The sequence below is a fragment of the Gouania willdenowi genome, chromosome 6, assembly GCF_900634775.1.
Source record: "Gouania willdenowi chromosome 6, fGouWil2.1, whole genome shotgun sequence".
Lineage (NCBI taxonomy): Eukaryota > Metazoa > Chordata > Actinopteri > Blenniiformes > Gobiesocidae > Gouania > Gouania willdenowi.
In genome coordinates, this window is record NC_041049.1 from 23071354 (window position 1) to 23079368 (window position 8015).

The 8015-nt window shown below is 43.7% G+C and overlaps 1 long non-coding RNA gene across 1 annotated transcript; it reads left to right on the forward strand.

The window, feature by feature from the left end:
• The first annotated feature begins 229 nt into the window (after nt 1-229).
• LOC114464809 (uncharacterized) lies at nt 230-1134 on the forward strand. Its single transcript, XR_003674262.1, has 2 exons — nt 230-276; nt 631-1134. It is a non-coding gene; the product is annotated as an uncharacterized LOC114464809 (long non-coding RNA).
• Nucleotides 1135-8015: the final 6881 nt, after the last annotated feature.

Sequence of the window (8015 nt, forward strand, 5' to 3'; positions counted from 1 at the left end):
TTCCGTCTGGATTTCATCATCACAGAATGTAAATATTTGGTCTAAAACAAGAAGAACTGAAAATCTGCCGTGACAATTGGCGTCACAAAGAGGTTCCATTTTCCTTCCCATGGATTTCCACCGGGATCGGGACGAAAGGCGGACACGCCTAAATTAAACCATCCTCCCGAAAGCTAGCCATTTATGGCGGAGGGTTCCGGCCCGACTCGTTGGACTTTTGCTGGACGGAGACTGGACTTCGGACCTTCAGTTGCTTTTCAAATCCAATTGGGAAAGGTAAAGCTAATTTTTTTTTTTTTTAATCTGTTACTGCTTTGTCTTATACTTTGTGCTGGTGAATGAAAACCAGGTGTGTAGCCCTGATATATATATTGATCAACATATTTATATAGGATTGACAGTGTTATTTATACTTATACAGAATTATATTTATTAAATATAATAATAAACAAGTTGTGTAAAGTATTTAAGCTTTAAGTTCAGTTGGGTGGTTTTGAAGGGGATTCTCCGTCTTTTTTTTTATGCGTCTGATGTCTCTTCCTCCACTCCACGTTACTCTCACGAGAATACGTTCAGCCAATCACTTAGCTCAGTCACCTATTGCAAGCAGCCGTGTTTGTTCCCTGTCAGAGAGTGAGGGGATGAACACGAAGCTACTGCAACAGACTTCACCCACCTCAGGGATAGGAGCCATTTAATCCTGCTGCGCTTGAGGTTTGAAAAGGAATTGGCCAGGTTTCCCTGGTATGGGTACTAACTGATGGTGAGCTTAAAAGATTACTGCCCGGAACTGAAGGATTCCAGTCCACAACTCAAGTGATCTGGTAGGAGGCTGTTGGAGCCTTGTTCTTCCCCCTCATTCACGCTGCTTTCGGACATGTGGAAGCGTATTAGGAGCGAACTAAAAGCTGTTGTCTCTCATGGACTACTTTGAGACTGTAGAAACTCTCTTCTGGTGGTGAGATACCACCGGCTGCTTTGACGAACTCGTGGAAAGTTCCAAGCATTGGCAGTGGAACCACAACGGCACCATACTCATTAAAAGTGCACTTAAAATACTGCAGCTGTAAATATTGTGTGTAATTGTTGGTTTTCTGGGTGTGTAAATATTGTCAATATATATTATGAACTAAACCACTGTCCAATATTGCCTTATTTATTGTCCATTCCCTCCTTGAGTTGAATCTATCTCCTGAAACCCTAGTCCAATACTACTAAACGTCTACAAAAAAATTCCGACTGGTAATTAAACTTACACCACATATTACGACATAAATGCTACACTTGGGTGTCTGGAAGTGTTAGTTTACGTCTGTTTGACATTCAGCTCAGTGTTGACGTTTGATATGTGTTCACAATACTTAACTTCTACAAATGTCACTCTTAAAAGAAAGCCCTTAGCTCATGATTGACAAATTATAATAGCAAAATATTTATAAATATAATATAAAATGATTGTGTCACATCAATGTGTTTTGATCTCTTTCTGCTTACAGGTTTCCTACACAATGCAATAGCCTCCTGGTTATAATCATGGAGTTTTGTACACCTGAAGCTCTTGTTGTCAAAGACATTTAACAGTTGATTAAACTATATTCTTTTTTCTCTCGTCGTTGTTAAATCGATGTATTCAGCCTCAAAAGTGTAAAGAGCAGTGTTGGGCAAGTTACTTTTGAAATGTAATACATTACATATTAGCAGTTACCGCCATTTAAAAGTAATTAGTTACATTACAAAATTACTGTCTCAGTATTGTCATCAAAATAACCACAGAAGTATGACTAGCATTCTAAAATGCTAAAACATAGTTTATTGCAGCTGATTATATATCCAGTTGAGGGTAATGTGGTATAGCATAATGGCTGTGTAGCCTACTAACAACTTAATATAATAGTCACAGGCTCATGGCGCAATAAGTAACAATGATCTTCAGAAACACAAATATTGGTTACATTTAAATGTTGCATGTTAATTTACAATATCTGTTGGCTTTTTTAGTGCACTGTTTTTTACTGCTGCTAACATGGTGACCAAGTAAAATTGTAACACTATTTTATATGAGCGCTCAATACAAACCAGTCACGAGATAACGTGACCATTTTGCTGACAAGCTTTTTAAAAGCCGGCGATTCCACTGTTGACAGAGGCTGTATATCCTCCACCACATACTCTGCCACCAGTCTCCTCACTTCTCTTGGTTCAAGTAGCACGGCAGACCGAGAGAAACTTAATTTCTGCTGCTTTGTCTGACTCTTTTCCGCACTTTCGTCATCTGCACTCTTTCTCTTCGCCGCGCCTGCCTCTCTCTGTGTCAACTTGGTGTTAGTGTGGCACTGATCAAGGTGTTTCTTCAAGTTACTGGTGCTGTTTTTCACATCTCAGGTTAAAATGCGTTGTAACACGCATTACTGAGATTTGTAACGAGTATAATATTAGCAAAATTTTATTAGTAATGCGTTACATTACTGTGTTACAGCAAAAAGTAATACATTACTGTTTCTCCCAACACTGAAAAAGAGCCAGCGTGGATTGTTTTTTGGATTTTCAATAAATGGCAGGACCATGTGTTTGGCTGAGGCAAAGCAATAACCCATTGGTTCATCTGTCCTCAAGTGAGGATGCCCAATCAGAATCACTGTAGGCTGGGGTCTCTCCGGGCAGTGTCGGCCCGGCGGGGAGTGGGGGTGCCTCTTCCCTATGGGCGTGGCTTGGTCCATGTCTCGTTTCCTGGTCACCTTGGGGGCTGTCCTTGGTGTGTGCGGGCCCGGGGCGGCCTGTCCGGCCGGTGTGGGGGGTGGGCACGCTGGGGGTTGCTGGCGTCTGTATCAGTGTTGGGGCGGGATTGCTTGGCGCTTCGAGATGATGCTGTTTGCTGGGGGGTGGCGCTAGCTGTTCCGGTGGTTGTGGTTGCCGTCGGCTGCCTGGTAGGTCTGTCCTGCTATCAGTGGATCTGGGGCGCCCTTAGTTGGGGACTGCTGTTCCGCAATGGGTGGGTGCCGTTGGGGTGCCTCCTTCCTGCAGTGGTGGCCGCCAGTCGCTCGCGCGCCGGTAGGTGGCATTGCCTTGTGTCCAGTGGGCGGCGGGGCCTGGGCTGCTGTCCTTGCGCCATCTGGGGCTGTGCGGTCCTGCTTGACTGTGGCCGGTTTGTGGTATAGGCTTGGGGGGGGTGCTCCCCGGGGGGCTTCACCCGGGGTCTCGCCCTTGGGGGTTCCCGGTTCCGGGGGGGTGCTCTTGGGGGCCGGCGGGCTTGGCCGGCTGGCTTGGTCGGTCCTGGCGTGGGTCTTCCGGGGTGGGTGGTGCGGGCCGCGCTCTTGCATACCAGTGGGTGCGGCGTGGGGTGGCCCCTGCTTGGGCGGTTCCCAAAGTACCGCCTCTGGTTTGCACGTGCCGCATGCCGATGTGGCGGTCTGGCTAGGCCCCTGGGGGTGGGTGGGGCGGCGGGGGGGCTTTAGCAATAACTGAGGGGCATTGCGCTGGTTATGTCAAAAAATGGTGACCTGCGGCGCTCTGGGGGGCTGGGTCGGTGCGCCTGGGGGCTGGCGGTGCGGCTTGCAGCGTCCCCTCGTTGCCCTGGGCGGCCCGGGGGTGTGGTCGTTGTCCCTGGGCGTGCTGCTTCTATACCAGGTCCTTCTGGCCTGGGGTCTGGTCCCTGTTGGCTCTGGGCCCACTGGCGGGTGCCCGCCGGCTGCCCGTTTGTTGCGGCTCTTGCCGTCTGCTAGGCGTGGGCCTTGGCCTCTCTGCTGGGATCTCGGGCGGGGGGCCCTCTGGGCCCTCCCCTCGGGGGATTGGGTGCGGGGGTGGGGGTGGTGGGGTGTATGTCGGTGGGGGGCCTTGGGGTTGGGGGTTGGGGGCGGTGGCGGATTGCGCTGGCTCCTCGGCTTCTCTGTGCTTTCTCGGGTGTGTATGTGGGGGGCGGTGGCTGCCTCTCGGCTTGGTGTCTTGGGGGTGTCTGGGGGGCTGCTCAGCCAGTGGGGGGTCGCCCGGGCTTGCTGGGCCCCGCTCTTTCTGCTATTCTGGCTGCGTCCTTGAGTCCGGGGCAGCGCTTGGGTTTACAGTGGCAGTTTCTTGCACATACATCGGTCTACGATGCACTAGCATGCCTTGGACTGTGGGCTTAACTTGAGACACATTGATCCCAAATACCTGTTTCAGGTATTACCACTCACTCCTTCCCTCTGCCCACAGCCACCACCATTATAGTTAAGCCTCACGCCTACAACTTCACATCTCACTTTACAGTAATCAATTCTTTCCCACCCTTCCATTTCTCTTCCTTGAATTGCTCCTCCCTGCTCTCTTCCCCCTCCACCTCCCCCCCACCCCCTCACCTAGGTGTAACACTGCCCTCTCTTTTTTTATTCTCCCTTTTCTTGTGTTTCTTACCCTTCCTTAGGGAGGGCTGGTGATGGTCACAATTATGCAATAAAATAATGCAATTTATTTAATTGCAATAACAAAAAAATGAAAATTAAAATGCATTGCTGTCTAACCTTTGTTGACCTTTGACAGCATGTGCAGTCAAGTAAAAAAAAAAAATCACTGTAGGCTATCAGGCTCAAGTCTTCATTGTTTTTCTTTTACGTTAATTTATAGACACGTACCTTTCAGGTATTTCAAAACATGTTTTGCATTCACTAGTGAATGTCTGGGAAAATGTGATCACTATTCAACTGATGTTCGGTCTGGTGCAGTTTCATTGTAGTCAAGTTTTTGCTTACATGGGGAAGACATAGGACTGCAATAGATCATCTCGTAATTCTTCCAATATGTTCAGCATGTATTTCTTTTGATTTATTGTTAGGCAAGGCAAGGCAAGGCAAATTTATTTGTATAGCACATTTCTCACTCAAGGCAACTCAATGTCCTTTACATGATAAAACATTCAATTGTTTAAAATCAATAAGAACATTTAAAATCATCAGTAAAATCAATTAAAATCATCAGTAAAATCAATTAAAATCATCAGTAAAATCATCATTACATCAACAGCATGACAAAATATCTCTCTCTCAATCATATGCAGTAGAGAAAAAAAGTGCCTTTAATTTTGATTTAAAAATGTTCACATTGGATGCTGACTTCAGCTCTGCTGGCAGTTTGTTCCACTTCTTTGCAGCATAACAACTAAAAGCAGCATCACCATGTTTACTGTGAGCTCTGGGCTCCACTATCTGACCTGTGTCCATAGATCTGATAGACCTGCTGGGTTCATACCTGACTAACATGTCACTGATGTATTCTGGACCAAACCCATTCACAGATTTATACACCAGCAGCAGAACTTTAAAGTCTATTCTGAGACTGACTGGGAGCCAGTGTAAAGACTTTAAAACTGGAGTAATGTGCTCTGACCTCTTTGTTCTGGTTAAGACCCGAGCTGCAGCGTTCTGAACCAGCTGTAGCTGTTTGATGCTCTTTTGGGGGATTCCTGTCAGAAGACCATTACAATAGTCCAGTCTGCTGGATATAAAAGCATGGACCAGTTTCTCCTGATCTTTCTGAGCCATTAAACCTTTCACTCTGGAGATGTTCTTTAGGTGGTTTAGAAGGCTTGTTTTGTGATAGATTTGATTGACTGCTGAATGTAAGATCTGAGTCAATCAGAACACCAAGGTTTTTGACTTGGTCTTTAGCTTTTAAAGATCGAGACTCAAGATAATTGCTGATAGCAGTCCTCTATTTCCTTGTTACCAAAGACAATCACCTCCGTCTTGTCATGGTTTAGTTGAAGGAAGTTTTCACTCATCCAGCAGTTTATTTTTTCTAAACAGTCACACAACACCTCAATGGGACCATGGTCATCTGGGTTCAGTGATAGATATAGTTGTGTGTCATCTACGTAGCTCTGATAATCAACCTTACAGTTCTGTAAAATTTGTCCTAAAGGAAGCATATAAAGGCTAAACAGAAGAGGTCCAAGAACAGATCCCCTGAGGAACCCCACAGGACATTGGTAATCTGTCAGATTCAAAAGTTTCCAATGCTTACAAAATAGCTTCGCTCCTTCAAGTATGACTTAAAACATTGCATTACTTTTCCATTTAGTCCAACCCATGTTTGCAATCTGTGCAACAAAATTGTATCTACAGTGTCAAATGCAGCACTTAGATCCAACAGAATGAGAACAGATTACTTTTCCTGAATCAGTGTTCCACCTTATGTCATTGATCACTTTGATAAGAGCAGTTTCAGTGCTGCTGTGATGAGAACGAAAACCTGACTGAAATTTATCAAATATTTTGTTTGAATGTTAAGAATTGACTCAGTTGGTTGAAGACCACTTCTCAATGATCTTGGCCATGAATGGAAGGTTTGCTGATTGGTCTATAGTTAGCCAGTATAGAGGCATCCAGTGTTCTCTTTTTTAACAGAGGTTTCACAGCAGCTACTTTCAGGGATTTTGGTACGGTGCCTGATTGGAATGAGCAGTTAATTATCTGACACAAATCAGTGACAATTGACTTTTACAACAGTTTTTTAAGAAGTTTGAGGGTATTGTGTCAAGGCAACACGTTGATGGATTCAGCTGCTGAACAGTCTCCTCTATTGTTTTTGGGTTCACTGTAATAAACTCTAACATTGTAGTTGACTCATCCCTCAGTGGTTGAAGCTGTTCAAGCTTTTTGTGATTTTGCTGGTTTGTTCTGATGTTTGACCTTATTGATTGTATTTTTTCATTGAAATATACAGCAAATTCATTGCATTTTCCAGCTGACAGTAATTCAGGGGCTATCTGATCTGGGGGGGTTGTGAGCTTTTCAATTACAGAAAACAACGTGCGAGAGTTGTTGACATTTTTGGCAATAATTTCAGAAAAGTATTGCTGCCTTGCTTTGAACAAGCCATCATTGAATTTTCGCAGACTTATTTTGTACAGTTCTAGATGAATTTGGAGTTTTGTTGATCTCCATTTACGCTCAGCTCTTCTACAGTCAGATTTCAAATTCTGCATTATCTCAGTCCTCCTCCAAGGTGTTTTCTGTGTGTTTGGTTTTCTCTTAGTTTTGATTGGAGCCACCACATCTATGACATTACAGACTTTTCTATTATACTCATCCAGAAGATCATCAACTGTCTCAGCACTCAATGTTGGTGTCATTGCTATGGCTTCCATAAACTGTGCACTTGTGTTCTCATTTATGTACGTTTTCTTTAAACACACATAACTAGGGGGAACAGATGTTACAGTCTCTAGGTCAAAAAAGACACAGAAATGATCAGATAGAGCTAAGTCTCTTACATCAACAGCAGAGATGTCAACACCTTTAGAGATAACCAGATCCAAAGTGTGACCTTGAGTGTGTGTCGGACCATTCACATGTTGTGTAAGACCAAAAGTATCCATTAAAGCATACAGTTCTTTGGCAGTATTGTCCATGTTATTGTCTACATGAATATTTAAGTCACCTGTTATTATTAAAAAGTTGTATTCAGTGCATACAACTGACAGCAGTTCAGCAAACTCATCCATGAATTCTCCAGAATATTTTGGGGGTCTATAAACGACTAAAAACAGAACTCTTGAATCACCCTTCAGTAAGAATGACATATATTCAAAGGAGATAAAATCCCCAAATATTATTTCTTTGCACTGAAATATTGATTTAAAAATGGCAGCAACTCCACCACCTTTCCCGCAAGTACAACACTTATTTAAATAAATTAAGTCTTGTGGTGCACTTTCATTGAGAATAGTATTACTGATACCATCATTCAACCATGTTTCATTAAGAAATAAAAAGTCCAAGTGATGTGTCAAAATAAAATCATTAATTATTAGTGACTTGTTAACAAGAGATCTAACATTAAGAAGAGCTAATTTTAAAAACTTTACTGGAGACACTGGTGGACTTTTTGGATGACATGTTATAGGAGTCAAATTTTTATCTCTATAAAGCTTTTTGCTTTTCTTTAATTTCACAATTTTACCTGCGTTACCTGTCACCACAGGAATTAAAGAAGCTGCATTAACTCCATAGGGCCCTGACTTTTTCTGGTTGTTCCTAAAAATAGAG